Source organism: Hyla sarda, chromosome 1 (assembly GCF_029499605.1).
Source record: "Hyla sarda isolate aHylSar1 chromosome 1, aHylSar1.hap1, whole genome shotgun sequence".
Taxonomy (NCBI): domain Eukaryota; kingdom Metazoa; phylum Chordata; class Amphibia; order Anura; family Hylidae; genus Hyla; species Hyla sarda.
In genome coordinates this window covers 283,240,472-283,256,265 of record NC_079189.1, presented here as the reverse complement: position 1 = coordinate 283,256,265, position 15,794 = coordinate 283,240,472, and the positions used below count along the sequence as shown (strand labels likewise).

At 42.4% G+C, this 15,794-nt stretch overlaps 1 protein-coding gene across 11 annotated transcripts in view; it reads right to left on the bottom strand.

Moving 5' to 3' along the window:
- LINGO3 (leucine rich repeat and Ig domain containing 3) overlaps positions 1–15,794 on the bottom strand; it is a 105,929-nt gene that overhangs the window by 34,197 nt on the left and 55,938 nt on the right. For 5 of the 11 annotated variants that reach the window (XR_008892695.1, XM_056574001.1, XM_056573977.1 and 2 more), the window contains exon 2: positions 13,366–13,463. The exons of 1 other annotated variant lie outside the window; for it this stretch is intronic. The gene's annotated coding sequence lies outside the window, so the exon portion shown is untranslated. Of the gene's footprint in view, positions 1–10,881; positions 11,014–12,370; positions 12,456–13,365; positions 13,464–15,794 lie in introns of those variants that run through there. 5 more of the 11 variants (XM_056574037.1, XM_056574028.1, XM_056574019.1 and 2 more) reach the window with 2 other exon arrangements.

Sequence of the window (15,794 nt, the reverse complement as noted above, 5' to 3'; positions counted from 1 at the left end):
GTGCAATAGTTTTGCATAATTAATTAGGTTACAATATCAAAACAGTGTAAAATACCGTGATCACAAATAATCATAAAACAATATTAAAACATAGTGAATAAAATTCATATTAAGACGCCATGAGGGCGATATACTATACAGTGTTAGTGTCACATATAGTGTATATAATGTCTAAAATCACATAAATAATATCGCAGAGGGAGGAGTCGAGGGTAGTTCTGGCACTGCCTACTCACCAGTTCGTTTGTAAACATATGACACGAGGAACACCATGGTTGCTTCCGTTTCTCTGTGTGCGGCCAGACCGGAAGAAAGACTCCGGTCATGTGATGCTCATGTGACGTTAGTATCTCGCACAGGCGCACTGAGCGCCATAAGGATGTAATGACCCGCAATGAGTGTCAACGCTCCCTTGTTCTCTGCGCATGCATGCACTCAAGGCGCATCAGGGTATGGTTAGATGCCGTAGTCACGGGCGCATGCATACTCACTCTGAGCTCTTACTCAGCGCCATTTTTGACTAGGGAATTCTTACCCAAAATATTTAAGGGTCCAAAATCATGCTATTACATTCACACTGGCACAGCAATCTCCCAGGTCCCCAACACCATTAGGCAGCGTTGGGACTCCAGCACTGGATACCCCATCAGTACCATTTTTCTGTAGCCGGATGAGTGACCCCTGGACAGGGATCTAGCTCACTCGTGCCACAAGTGTTGTGGAAGGGACCGGCCAATCGGCTCTTGTTTGGGAAAAGTGCCACATATGCAACTTCACTCAAGGACCCAGTTTAACAGAGTGCAAGCATCAAGTGTCATGTCCCTGGCATCATACATTGCCCCGCAAAGAGAAAAGTCGGCATCCAAGGCAATAAAGATAGTATAATATAAAGTACTCTATAGAAGTTATTCATATAATGCTCATTTAAAACTAGATACAATCAACACAGGTATAGCATCAGAAAGAAGAAACTAGACTTGCCTGTTTCAAGCCACTTTGTAGAAGCCAAACATACAGAGAGTGATTTGAGATTTATGCTGTTGGACCATGTTCCATACCCCAGACGTGGAGGAAACAGGATCAGTCTCCTGAAGCGACTGGAACTCAAGTGGATCTTTGAACTACAGACACTTAAACCGAAGGGGCTCAATGTAGATTTTAAGATAACACACAAAATATGTAATGCCTAGGCTACTGTCGCGTCTCATGACTGTGTATGTTTGAACTTGTCAAAAAAATGTTTGTAAAAGCATCTTTTGTAAAAATTCTTTTTGTTAAAAGAATTTTTAGTAATTTTTGTATGTTTTCTTTTTATGCAGATGGAGAGAGAGAGGATGGCGGCCCCCTCACCAGAACAACAACATGAAAGAATAAGAATTATATGAATAACTTCTATAGAGTACTTTATATTATACTATCTTTATTGCCTTGGATGCCGACTTTTCTCTGTGCGGGGCAATGTATGATGCCAGGGACATGACACTTGATGCTTGCACTCTGTTAAACTGGGTCCTTGAGTGAAGTCGCATATGTGGCACTTTTCCCAAACAAGAGCCGATTGGCCGGTCCCTTCCACAACACTTGTGGCACGAGTGAGCTAGATCCCTGTCCAGGGGTCACTCATTCGGCTACAGAAAAATGGTACTGATGGGGTATCCAGTGCTGGAGTCCCAACGCTGCCTAATGGTGTTGGGGACCTGGGAGATTGCTGTGCCAGTGTGAATGTAATAGCATGATTTTGGACCCTTAAATATTTTGGGTAAGAATTCCCTAGTCAAAAATGGCGCTGAGTAAGAGCTCAGAGTGAGTACGCATGCGCCCGTGACTACGGCATCTAACCATACCCTGATGCGCCTTGAGTGCACGCATGCGCAGAGAACAAGAGAGCGTTGACACGCAATGCGGGTCATTACATCCTTATGGCGCTCAGTGCGCCTGTGCGAGATACTAACGTCACATGAGCATCACATGACCGGAGTCTTTCTTCCGGTCTGGCCGCACACAGAGAAACGGAAGCAACCATGGCGTTCCTCGTGTCATATGTTTACAAACGAACTGGTAAGTAGGCAGTGCCAGAACTACCCTTGACTCCTCCCTCTGCAATATTATTTATGTGATTTTAGACATTATATACACTATATGTGACACTAACACTGTATAGTATATCGCCCTTATGGCGTCTTAATATGAATTTTATTCACTATGTTTTAATATTGTTTTATGATTATTTGTGATCACGGTATTTTACACTGTTTTGATATTGTAACCTAATTAATTATGCAAAACTATTGCACATGTTTCACCCCTATATATTGTAAGCACTTGCACATGTTATTTGCTTGACAAAGACCGTGAGAGACGGTTGAAACGTCGTGGCATCTGATGAATAAAGCCTGACACGCTTTCATCTAAATCGGAGTGCTGCTGTTTTGCTTTGCTGCCTGTTTGTGGGGGCTCTTGACCTGGGCCCGACCAGCTTGCACCCGTGGACACCCCGGGAGTGCGGTCCTTTTTGTTGAACTCTATATATATATGTATATATATATATATATATATATATATATATTTGTTTTTTCTTATTTATTTAGTTGTCAATTTTTATCTATTCTTATCTATTTTTTTTATTTATTATTTATTTTTTTTATTACTTTTTAGCTATACCTATGGTATTATAATATAATTTATTATATCCTCCGCAGCAGCATTTCTACTATATTTCTATTATTCTATTATATTCCCATTTTACACCCTATACTGACAGTGGTATTTCTATCATTATCATCTTTCCTGTTAACTCACCATCTATTTATATTTATATTTTTATATATATTTATTTACTTGCATATGTATCAATAGCATATTCATATTGTCCATCTAGCCCCGTTCTCTCAATTTCCTCATGGTCAACTCAGGTCTATTCATTCTATTTCTTCATACAGCACCAGTGTCCCCGGTATTATAATTTAATTGAATATATCCATCGCAGCAGCATCTCTACTATACCTCTGTTATTCTATTATACTTCCATTTTTCATATTAACAGTGGTATTACTATTGTTATTATCTTTTCTGTTAACTCACCATCTATTTATATTTTTATATAAATATATATTTTTTATATATATTTATTTGCATATGTATCAATAGCATACTCATATTGTCTATCTAACCCCGTTCTCTCATTTTTCCCATGATCAACTCAGGTCTATTCATTCTATTCCTTCATACAGCACCAGTGTCCCCGGTATTGTAATTATAAACACATACATTTCGGAATCTTTTCATTTCTATTCTCTTAACAATAATTTTTTCTATGCCCTCATTTATGCGCATACAGGCTCCCACATATTTTATTTATTATCGCCATGTCAATACTTCAGCAAAGTTTATCCAAGCAAAGCTCTTTATATGGTAGGTCCAATTTAAATCCATTCCATTCTAACCTCCTATCTTTTTATTTTGAGATAAGTGCCTTCTACACTGACTTCTGCATCTGGGAAAGCCGAGTGACGCAAGTACCGGAGAATACTCACTGCACAGATGATGTCTGTTCTGACCTTCATTCATCTCCCAATCTGTTACGTTCCCTAGATGGAGTTGCCTGACGTGATTCCGGTTTGCGGTGCAAGCCTCTTCTTCATACTGTGCATCACGTACCGATCCACATTTTGCATTACAAGCCTCGCAACGAATCTTATCTTGTTCATACTAGTTTTTGTACACATGTCCCTTCATCATTTTATTATTTTATTACTGATATTATTAGAATATTGCATATATTGGTTCGGCCCATCTCTATCACGTGACTCACATCACCTGTCTTTCCCCTCCCCCTATGACCTCACCAGCCCAAATTTTTGGCGCTTTTATTATATGTATATATACCTCTCTGTTGTTTGTATAAGTTACACCAATCTGTGGAAGGGTTATTACCCGAAACGCCTCATTGGTTTAAATAAAATTCATCTTTTAATCGACTACCTGACTTGAGTGTATCCATTGGGAGAAGCAGCGCCTAAATAGGGATTTTTTACCTATCTGACTGTATGATTTTTAAAAGGTAAGGAGGAAAAAACTAAAGTACAAAAACTGAAAAATGCTTGGTCCTTAAGGGGTTAAAGGAGTAGTCCAGTGGGGAAAAACTTATCCCCTATCCTGAGGATAGGGGATAAGTTTCAGATCGCAGGGGGTCCGACCGCTGTTGCCCCTCATGATCTCCTGTACGGGGCCCCGACAGCCCATGGGAAGGGGGTGTGTTGACCACCGCACGAAGCTGCGGCTGACACGCCCCCTAAATACAACTCTATGGCAGAGCCGGAGCGCTGCCTTCAGCAATCTCCGGCTCTGCCATAGAGTTGTATTGAGGGGGCGTGTCGGCCGCCGCTTCGTGCGATGATCAACACGCGCTATCTGGCCACACGGGGGAGAGAGAGATCACGGGGGGCCCCAGCGGTCGGACCCCACACGATCTGAAACGTATCCCCTATCCTTAGGAAAGGGGATACATTTTTCACCACTGGAATACCCCTTTAAGTACATGTTCACCCAATTGAATGGTTGGCTCCCAGTATCCATGCCTGGGGACTGGTTGCCCATTACCTGCAACTACTTGGAAATTAACATAATCAGCTCACACAATACATGAGCATCCCAATGCTGATGGAAAAAACATTTAGATATGGTAGACACTTGTGACCCTGTATCTATTAACGCCTCTAAAGGTACACCTTCTACAATAACCGTTACAAGGGGGCAGGAGGCGACATAAAGTGAAAGTCCTGACTTAGGTCGTTCTGGAGTTGGGCCTCCCGAGGCCGGTCCTTGACCCCAGAGGGAATTCCGTTTAAACCCCAGCAGAGCATTATCCAGACTTGTTACAGTAAGTACAGAAGGGTCTGTTACTCATAGAATACCTAGTGGGTGAAGGAGCACAGTAATTGGGATTACATGGGGCAGGAGCAGAAAGGGATTTTCTAGGCCAGGATTGCTCACAGAAGAATGGAGCAGGCCGGGTGGCGAGCTCCTTGATGTTCTTAGTCAATTGTTCAAGGTCTTGTTTAATACTCTGTAAATCTGAAGCCATAATGACTGACATTGTTGCTTGGACTGCGGCCGGGACAGTTGAACATCTTTGGACTCAGTCCCAGACTCAATTACTTGGATAGCTAGCCTCTTAAAATCAAGAAATTACATATTAGGGTTTTGGACTGCTAACATTCTCATTTGGGCCTTACTTGCCCCACTTATTATGGGCTCAATCAATAAATCTGTCCATTAACACTTTGTTGCCCTGCTCGGGAGTTATGCCATCTAACTTGTGGACAGTCTCTAGGGCATTCTGTAGGGCTACAGCATATGCTCTCAAGGTCTCACCTGGCTTTTGCCGCCTTTCATACAGCCGGAGACGTACCTCTAATGGAGAAAGTGACCTGGTACAGTCATTTACATATCTGTTCCACTGTCGCCTTTTCAGATTTTGGCCAGGTGCGGACTTTCTCTAGTGCCGGTCCCCGGAGTTGTCCCGTTAGCAGTTGCACCTGTTCGTTAAGAGGAAAAGAGTAAAAGACAAACAAACTTTGGATCCTCTCTTTGAAATCCCTCAGGTCTCCATTGTAGGTAGGAAGGACAGGGTTCCCCATGAATACCGGTGCAAACATTGAAACACCAGGTCCGTTGATGCTTGCTGGAGGCAGGGGGGGGCAGGACTCTGGCTGATGGAGAGGGTGATGACCTCGCCGCTGGAGATGAAGGGGCGATGGCGCCCAGTTGACCTGTGGTGCTGGGTTCAGACATCTGGTTGATTTTTGAGTGTGCTGTCGCTTTAAGAAGAATGAGGTGCATTCCCATTTAAGAGAGCTGATGAGGTGCTGCAGCGGCTCTGGTTTGAATGATGGGGGTACTTCAGCAGACACTCCCCCTCTATTTTGCAGGAACCCGGTGATAAATAGCCTTGCGACCAGACTTGTGGACAATAAGAAGACAGTGGTGACACATTCAGGTACCGGAGACTTAGTTTTGATGATCGGTGGTGTTTGCAGAGCTTGCACTTCAGCGCTGACTTTGCGGGTTACAGCCGGAGATGAGCGCAGCAGCCGTAACTTCCAAGATGGCTGCGCCAAGGGAACTTCCTGTTTGGGTCCAGCCAGGAAAGTCTTTGGTTCCTCCTCGCTGGATCTTGAAGGCGTCAGGGGACTGACGTGGGCCGAGCTGGACACTGGACCAGATTAACTCTTTCAGGTACAACCTTTCAGGTCCTGCACATCCTTTTACGGTTCACAATGCCAGATAACAGACTTTTCTTCACCTCCCCCTCTATTTCACAAGTACCTCGCAATAAATAGATTTCACTGACAAAGTCCCGTACACTTTCTGGCGCAATTTCTTTTCGCATCTGCGTACAAATTTTCGGCAATACTGGACACAGTTCAGACTGGGGGGCGGGGTACTTTTCGCATAAGGCGCACATCCGTATCCTGTTTGTGATGCCAAAAGTTGTGGTGAGGGTGTGATGAGGGCAGATGTTGTTTCCCTAGGGGCAGATGGCATCAACCCCTTTGTGTTCGTGATGTCAGGGCATGGTTTAACCTCTTCACCACCCGAAGGTATACTGCTGGATCCTGGGCTAGGCACGGGGCAAATAAGGACTCCGACGCCAAGTTACGGAACAACTGCAGCTTTATTGAGGTAGACAGGTGTAATAGTCTTGACAGCTCAGTTAGGCCCAAGGAGGTGACCAGTGACTTCAGAGACTCTAGGGCTCGCTGGGACTTATAGTGGATTTGGACAATTTGCTACAGGCCCACGCTGCCTTGATTCAGACTGATTTTGACTGACTTGACTAGACTGACTTCACAGACTTCACCCCATATGTAGCTTACCAGGTTTTGATGTTCACCTGTGGGGTAGCGGATTAGTGGAAGTGTGGCTGCGTGGTAGGCTTTAGGCCTCCTCAGGACACCTGACACTCTCAGGACTTGACCTCAATGTTCCTCAGCACTCAAGAGAGTGAACTAGCTCCTCCCAGGGTTTATATGGGGGCGACTCTGAAGGGGTCCCATAGGTCACTGTCAGGATCCGGACTGGTATGCAGAGAGGACACTGGAGGTGGATCCTCTGTGTCAGTGAGGTGATGGCGTGGGCCATACCAGAGAGCGGGACCGCGCGCGCCGGGATGGGAAGGAAGGAGGACGGGGCAGGTGAGCAGAACGGGATATGACACGTCCTGCCGCGCGGATCGCATCCCTGCAGGGGGACTCAGAGCAGCGCTCCCGGTCAGCCAGTCTGACCGGGGCGCTGCTAACAGAAGATGAACGCCGCGAGCGCTCCGGGGAGGAGCAGGGACCCGGAGCGCTCGGTGTAACAGTCACCCTGTCTGTCAAATGATCACTGGTACCTTCCTTGGTTACAATACATGACAATAGTATTTAAAGGCACATAACAATATATACACATTACATTAGATAACATAGGCACTTAGTACTGTTTATGGAACATAGAGGAAAGGGGAGCCCAGGGGTCACTGAAATAGAGTCCACCTGACATGGCAGCAATGGTACAGGGTTGCAACTCCTGTACTGGGCCAACACTAGTTTAAACCAACCTACTGGCAATCTTCTTCTCGAGCACAACTGCACCCTCCCCATTGAGGTGCAGCTGTCTCTACTGTAGAGCCTGTATCCAACAGAGAATTTGGCCCAGTTCTCCATTAATCCAAACCTCTCTTACACCAGTTTCTGAGCCACTTGTTTTGCTCTCTAATCTCCCGCTGTCTCTACTGGTGGTCTGGTTGGGCTATCTAGAGACTGTTCCCATTTTAGGTGTGCCCTCACATAATCAGAGCTGTGATCATCTCCTAATAGCCTTGTCAGGATGGCCTTGAGGGTGGGCAATTTGTCAAAATGAGCATACTGCCTCTTGCAGTCAAATCTCAAGGTCTATTAACTGGACAAATTGTCTTTGAGGGCATTAGGGAGGCATGTCTTGCATTAAAGATATTTCACCAAGAGGTACACTACCCCAAAGCTGCCCCTGAGACCCTATTTTATAGGGTAGTGGGGGGGGGGGTAGCATATTTAAACCCTCTTGACTAAACCACACCTGTAGTCATTTACATATCTTTTTGAGATATAACTGCATGCCAAGTTTGCATGAATCCAACATTTCTATTCTATTTTGGTAAACCATTATCTGTGAATGCATGCCAGGGTCCCTAATGCACCTGAAAGCATATGGACCCGGGCCTTTCTACTTCTCTTGCTCTGCCTTTAGTAGTTGCTTTGTGCTTGCCCTTGAAGTTGAACCTGACCTTAGCCATATTTTGTAGTTAATATTATCCTCTCCAGACTCCAACTTTAATCTCTTAATGATGCACCGTTTTTTCATTTTAAAATTTTTTGTTAGATTTTTTTCCTTGCTTTTGAAATGTATAATTCTTATAGTTTGCCATCTACAGACCCATATGAAGGTTTGTTGTTTGCAGGGACAATTGTACTTTGTATTGTGTTGTACGTTGCCAGAAAATCTACACCAAAGCAAAAACTAAATTAATTGTGGGCAAAAAAATAAATTAAAAAATTCCCAGCATTTTAGTTTTTTTTTTTTTTTTTCCCGTTTTTTGTTTCTACACAGTGCACTTTACTTTGATTCTTTTATATTTCCATATATGGGGCTGTATGAGGGCTAATTTTTGTACCATGATTTGTAGTTTTTATTTGTACCATGTTTGTTTTGATGGGACTTTTTAAATCGCTTTTATTCATTTTTTTTTTATCTAGTATATGAAAATACCAAACACCAGTAATTCACCATATGATTGAGCAGTGTTATTGGCACTCTGCTTCTCCAGCCTTCCAAAGCAGAAAGAATATTGGACAGAACAAAGGCAGGTAGGGACCATTGCTCGTCATGTCAGCTGATTGGAACCTCGTGATCACCGAGCAGTGGTCCCAATGGGTCCCCTAACCTACTGTTACCAGTATTTTAAGGGATTTAGGTCCGATGACCAACTTTGATTGACAGATCTAAAAGATTAATAGTCTCGCAGCAGCTTTTAGCTTAGTCCCCTGGCTACTGATATCAGTCGCCAAAGGTTACAGATATGGTAAAAAGGAGGCATTATGAGAACCCCATGCCAGTATCTGCTTATAATGATTGGGGAGGTAGGATGGCGTGCATATTTAATGGCCAGGGCATGTATATAGTTCCTGCCAGCACTCAGAGAACAGAATCTAGTGATCAACCCCCCTCAGCTATCTATAGGTAATACTAAGGATACATTTTTTTTAACCAATTTTAGGTCACAATTTTTACATATTTTAGCATATATAACGCCTTGCAATGCAAATATGCTAAACTCAACATCCTTATGTTTGTGCCCCCAGGGATGGTGAAGATATTCAATTATAAAGTCCCCCCGGCCGCCCGGCAAGTAGTCCCCTGAGCGGGGACTTACACTTACCGTGGCCCTGCCCCAACAGCTTGAATGACGGCTCGCGCCACCACTCTGCTCTGCGCCCAGGGACTACTTGTCGGGCGGCCAGGGGGACTTTATAACTTATTATCTTAACCATCCCTGGGGGGCACAAACGTCCTCCAGGGATGGTAATGATTTTAGCATTTATAACGCATTGCCAAGCATTATGTATGCTAAAATATGATGATTGGTTCCCTTTTATAACAGCTATATGACACTATGCAGCAGATATCACTCGTATTAAAATTGTTATACACAACACTTCCTAAGCAAGAGTGATTCATGTAATTGAATGCCCACTGGGTTTTTAATTTTTGGGTACTTTTTGCTGATTGTTAAAATTTGAAACAAATACCATAAAATACCAGAAAAACCCACAAAAGATAGAGTGGTTTATTAAAGCTATGATACAAGGAGATGCCCCTAAGGGAATGCGCTCCAGCACATATGTTGCGTTTTAATGAGTGTCCTTGCAAGTGAGCAACGTGCTTTGATTATGCTCTTATTTTCAGACCACATTAATGAATTGCCAAGAGTCAGTTAATTAGGATTTCCAGTCTTACAATATGTTGTACAAATGATGTTATATAGAGCCAAAATGAGAATATCAGAAGAACATAGAGGTTATATACCTTCCAATCAAGTAGACCAAGAAATTAGTTTCATATTAACTAAGAAAGGTCATGTTAATGTTTGGGGTTTTGATTATTCTGAACTGTTTTATAGGAACAAACATAATTTCCCCTATTTTAAGTCTGTATCAGCCTCCATATTATATACTAATACCATATGGCAGTAATTGTGCCAAGTGGTGTAGTGCTCTGAACTGAATGTCAAGGCTGATAAAAGGACTATTAAAGGGGCAACAAAACACTTACATGACACAATCTCCAGGCCTGGATTGCCAGTTATGTTGCCTAGCAACCAACCAGGATGACTGTGGGCCTAGTGACTGCATAAATAACTTGTCGGGACATAAGATACCAAAATCTTCTTATTAAAAGAAATAGAGCAAGACATTTCTTGAATGTAATAGAACTACTGGACCTTCATCTACATTCTACATCTACTACTATGAAAAATGAAAAATCATGAAGAATTCTGTTTTGCAAAACATTCTGAATAATGTTGTTATTTGTTAAATTATGTTAATGAGCCCACAAACAACATTGTAAATATGAAGCTCAAAAATAGTATATGACATAGTACATTACAACTATTTTCAATAACAGTATAAGAGTAACACCATCAGGCCCGCCGCAAAAGGACAGGCAAACCAAGCAATTGCTTGGGGCCCCTAGCTGGCCAGGGGCCCCAAGCAGAGCCGGTGTTTGTTGTGCTTCCTATAAGGCTGCAGCCACTTGAGCTCTCTATAGAGAGCCTCATGCGGCTGCAGCACTTCTGTTCACCTTCCGAGTTCCTCCCCTTCCCTGTAGCGTGGCCAAGCTCCTCTTCCTCCTGGCTGTCAGTCCGGCCGGGTACCGCGCGGTACAGGAACAGGAGATTCAGTTTCCTGTTCCCGGCTGAGTGCTGACTTCCTTTCAGTCTGACCAGGAACAGGAAACTGAATCTCCTGTACCATGCGGTACCCGGCCGGACTGAGTAACAGCCAGAAGGTAGAGGAGCTCTGTCCAGGGAAGGAGCCGGAGGAGGTAACTGAGAACATAAGTAGCATAGGCCCCCATGTCTATTTTGCTTGGGGCCCCCAAATTCCTTCAAACGGCCCTGAACACCATAATATTATTAATGATTCAGAATATATTCTTACATGCTGTACATGCTTACATGCGCATGGTCATATGATGCGCACGTCACTGTGACAGGGCCGGATACCCGATATCTCTCACGAGTGACGTATAGACATGGCTTATCACATGACAGGCAAGTATTGGATTCATTGGCGGCCTCTGTATATTTAACTCGCTGGCTTCCTTTCTGAGACATGCCCCCTTGCGTTCGGGGTGAGGTGAGGTATCGTATGTGTGGTATATGGTGTGGCCGGTCTGTATACTGTTATCTGTGACCTTCTTTCCTTCCAGCCTTGACCCTTGTATTGTATAACCAGCATTATATTAGTTGCTGTTGCACCGCTTACACTTCCCTGGACAGAGAGTTCATCTGTGATCCTGTTGTATGTATCCACCTATTATCATGTAGGTTGGTAACCCTTATGTAACGCCTTATGCGATATCCTCATCTCTTTTTTCTGTATGTGTAACCGTATTTTCACTTATGCTGTTTTAATTTGTTCAATTGTTTTAAGTATTTTTGTAATAAAGATTAATACTTTTATGACCAATCTTCTTAGCCTCTAATTTCGGTGTTTATGTTTAAATGGCCTATGGTCTATTATGGTGATAGTGCCCTTACCTTTCTAGGGGTTGATTTCCATTTTATGTAGCCAGTCTAACATGAAATTTAGAATAGAAGAAAATCAGGGAAACATATGTATCTATTTAATAAGGTTCCTATAAGAGGATTAATGCTAATGGTGATTTCCGGTGAGCTCAAATGAGATCTTGTAAAAGTCTAAAATGTGGTTATTTAATAAATATCAATAGGTAAGATTTCTGTTAAAGAACCTGCTCGTATAAAGAACCTGTTACTAGGCTTGACCATTGTGAGGGAAGACCCAAAAATTATTGCTGAATTTGTCATGTGGCCCTTTGCTTTCATTTGTTGGCTGCACATCTCCTATTACATGTGAAGATGTGTGGCCGACAAACAATGTTTTTTTAGCAAGTCAAAACTAAGCGATCAGGCAATGATCGAGGGTACCCACAATCACATTTAAAATGAGCTTCCTATATCTATTAGATTACAGGTAGGGGTTAAACTGAGGAACCTTATATCTCATCATTACTGTGGACTGTTAGAGAGATAAAACAATATACATACAGTTGGTGCTCTTTTCTGAGTGTTTTAAGAGCCGGGGTCCTATTACTCTCATCCACGGGGCCTCTGCTGTCTATCTTTGCACCTGCTTGAATGAATTATGCATGTCAAAGAGACGTGGAAATGTTGTTTGCACTTTTTCTGTTTGTAAAAAAGTTCCACAGAACCATCTATTCCTTACTTTCCATCTATTTGTTTTGTCCCAGCACAGGATGTCGTCCTGAGGGCTAAAGATTGCCTTGGGCATTTCTGCTGTCTCTGTGTTGGGCCCACTGCTCCATAGTGTTATTTATTATACTGTGTTGTATTCCTTTGTTGTGTTATCATTAAATAATGTACTATTACTTTAAAGGATTGTGGCAGAGTGAAACAGGTAACCCTGATGCCCCTAAACCTAGCCCTAAATAGTGTAGAGGGAGGAGTTCTAGGAGTGTGTGGAGAGTCTGGAGGAGTCGGTCTAGTGTGTGGAGAAGTCGGAGGAGGCCTAAGGAGAACAAATCCAAAATCTGCATCCACGCCACTCTCAGGACACCCCCTCGCTCAGGTGAAAGTCAAAGCCTAGCTGTGAGCATAAAATTCTGGGGGAAAACATTCTCTTCAGTCAGTCTAAAATCTCCAAGTAAGCATGGGCTGCTATTTAAGCTCAAGTCTGCAGCAACAGCAACTACAATTCCCACCATGGGTACAGGCTATCCTAAAACACTCTGCACTTCTCTCTGCACTAAAGTCTGTACTGTGACAGATTTAACAGCTTCTGCCTCAGTAAAGATAGTTATCCGTAACTTAGCATCGGTGTATTCATTACCCTGCACGTGGCGCAGGAGAAGCTATCTCATCCTCGGAATATGGAGATTAACTTTGTCCTGGCTTCATGAATTGCACCTTACACCCTTTATACAGCCACCCCACCATCATTATCAGTGAGCGCCAACTATTTACAGGAAAACTAAGCGTTGAAGTTAATGAAGGAAAAAATGTATTAAAATAAAAACACTTACCATTATGAATCCACAAGGACTTCTGGAGACACTTCTCCTGCTGTTAAAAAGTGCCACTGCTAATGCTGTCCTTTACTTCTTATTGATTTAAATGAATACTATGAGGAAAAAAAGAACATCAGTAAGAAAACACCATTGTGAATCTATCTGCTAGAAGAATGTTAAAGTTGTTTATTTTTTTTTTTCAATTGCTATTGCAGTTTTTTAGCCAAAGCCATAAGTTGATTTAAAAGGAATAGGAAATAATAATGAAGGAAGGACTTATATATCCCCTTCCAGCTGGATCCACTTTTGGCTTTGACTCAAAAACTACAGTTCCATGAATAAAAAAAATTAAAATAAATTGACGCATGCCTTAAGGGGACCAGTCGCTAATCCTGACATGTCTGTTAATTAATAGATGTATTTTCCATAAAATAACAATTTTGCCACATCTTCATCTGCTAGTCTTACAAGATATGTAGGACTAAATAGCCAACTGGCTTTAACCAATAGTAATGAGCAGCGTTGCCCATATTCAAATTTGCGATATTTCGCGAATATATAGACGAATATTCGTCGCAAATTCGCGTATTCGAGGAAGGAAACAGTGAGGGGGTGGGCAACTATACTATTGGTTGCTAGAGATGTTGTTGATAACCTCTGACAAGTGAATTTGCATCATTCTAATTGGCCCACAAAGAAGGAATATGCGAATATTCACATTTGTGACAGATGTTGGAGGCACCCAACAGAAGATACAATGCAGGTGTAAACCCAGCCCAAGAGAAAAGACATTCCAGATTGTTATTTAATGGCAGATATACTAATATACTAAAACAAACAGGTCTAGAGAGGCCACTTCCCTCACCAGGACGTACATTTACGTCCTGAGTATGACCGCGAGCATCGGAAGGGTGCTAGCGTCATACACGGCAGGTTCCGGCTGCTAGCAGCAGCCGGGGACCTGCCCGTAATGGCCGACATCCGCGATCACGCGGATGTCCACCATTAACCCCTCAGATGCCGTGATCAATACAGATCATGGCATCTGCGGCATTGCGGTACTTTGATTGGATGATCGGATCGCCAGCAGGGCTGCCGCGGCGATACGATCATCCAGCATGGTGGCCGTAGGTCCCCTCACATGGCTCCGGCCATCTCCCGGGGTCTTCTGCTCTGGTCTGAGATCGAGCAGACCAGAGCAGAAGATCACCGATAATACTGTGCAGTGCTGTGTCCTATGCATAGCACTGCACAGTATTAGCAATCAAAGGATTGCTATAGATAGTCCCCTATGGGGACATAAAAAGTGTAAAAAAAAAAGTTGAAAAATGTAAAAATGAAAAGTTAAAAAAAAATTGTAAAATCCCCTTCCCCAATAAAAATGAAAATTGTCCTTTTTTCCCATTTTACCCCCAAAAAGCGTTTTTTTTTTATAAACATATTTGGTATCGCCGCATGCGTAAATGTCCAAACTATCAAAATATAATGTTAATGATCCCGTACCGTGAATGGCATAAATGTAAAAAATAAAAAAAGTCCAAAAATGCCAGCTTTTTTGTCACATTTTATTTTAAAAAAAATTGATAAAAAATTATCTATAAGTTTTATATATGCAAATGTGGTATCTAAAAAAAAGTACAGATGACAGCACAAAAAATGAGCCCCATACCGCTCTATATACGGAAAAATGAAAAAGTTATAGGTGGTCAAAATAGGGCGATTTTAGATTACTGATTTTGTACAAAAAGTTTTAGATTTTTTTTAAGTGGTACAAAAATATAAAAGTATCTAGCCATGGGTATCATTTTAATCGTATTGACCCACAGAATAAAGAACACATGTCATTTTTACCGTAAAGTGTATAGTGTGAAAACAAAACCCTCCAAAATTTGCAAAATTTTGGTTCTCATTTAAATTTCCTCCCTAAAAATTTTTTTTAGGGGGGGTTTGCCGTACATTTTATGGTAAAATTAGAGGTTTCATTACAAAGTACAATTAGTCACGCAAAAAACAAGCCCTTATATGGGTCTGTAGATGGTCCTTAAGGTGAAGGCGAGGAGGAAAAAACAAGAACGCAAAAATAAAATTGGCCTGGTCCTTAAGGTGAAAATGGGCTTCGTCATTAAGGGGTTAAAGGGATTTTTTTTACATTAATAGTTTATGTTCATAATAGAATCATTAATATCTGATAGATGGGAGCTGACACTCAGCACTGTGTTGGACAGCTCTTTGCCAGAGCCATGGCACCTAAATACACAGTCAATGGAACTAGAAGCAGACAGCTCCATTCATTGTGTAGTGGCTGTGCTGGGTTACTGCAGCTCAGCTCCCATTAAAGGGGTACTCCAGGGAAGTACATATAAAAAAAAAAGTTCTCAAGCCACCACACTACCTGTATATGTTCCCTGTAAATGGCCCTACCTTATATGCACGGCTACTGTGCG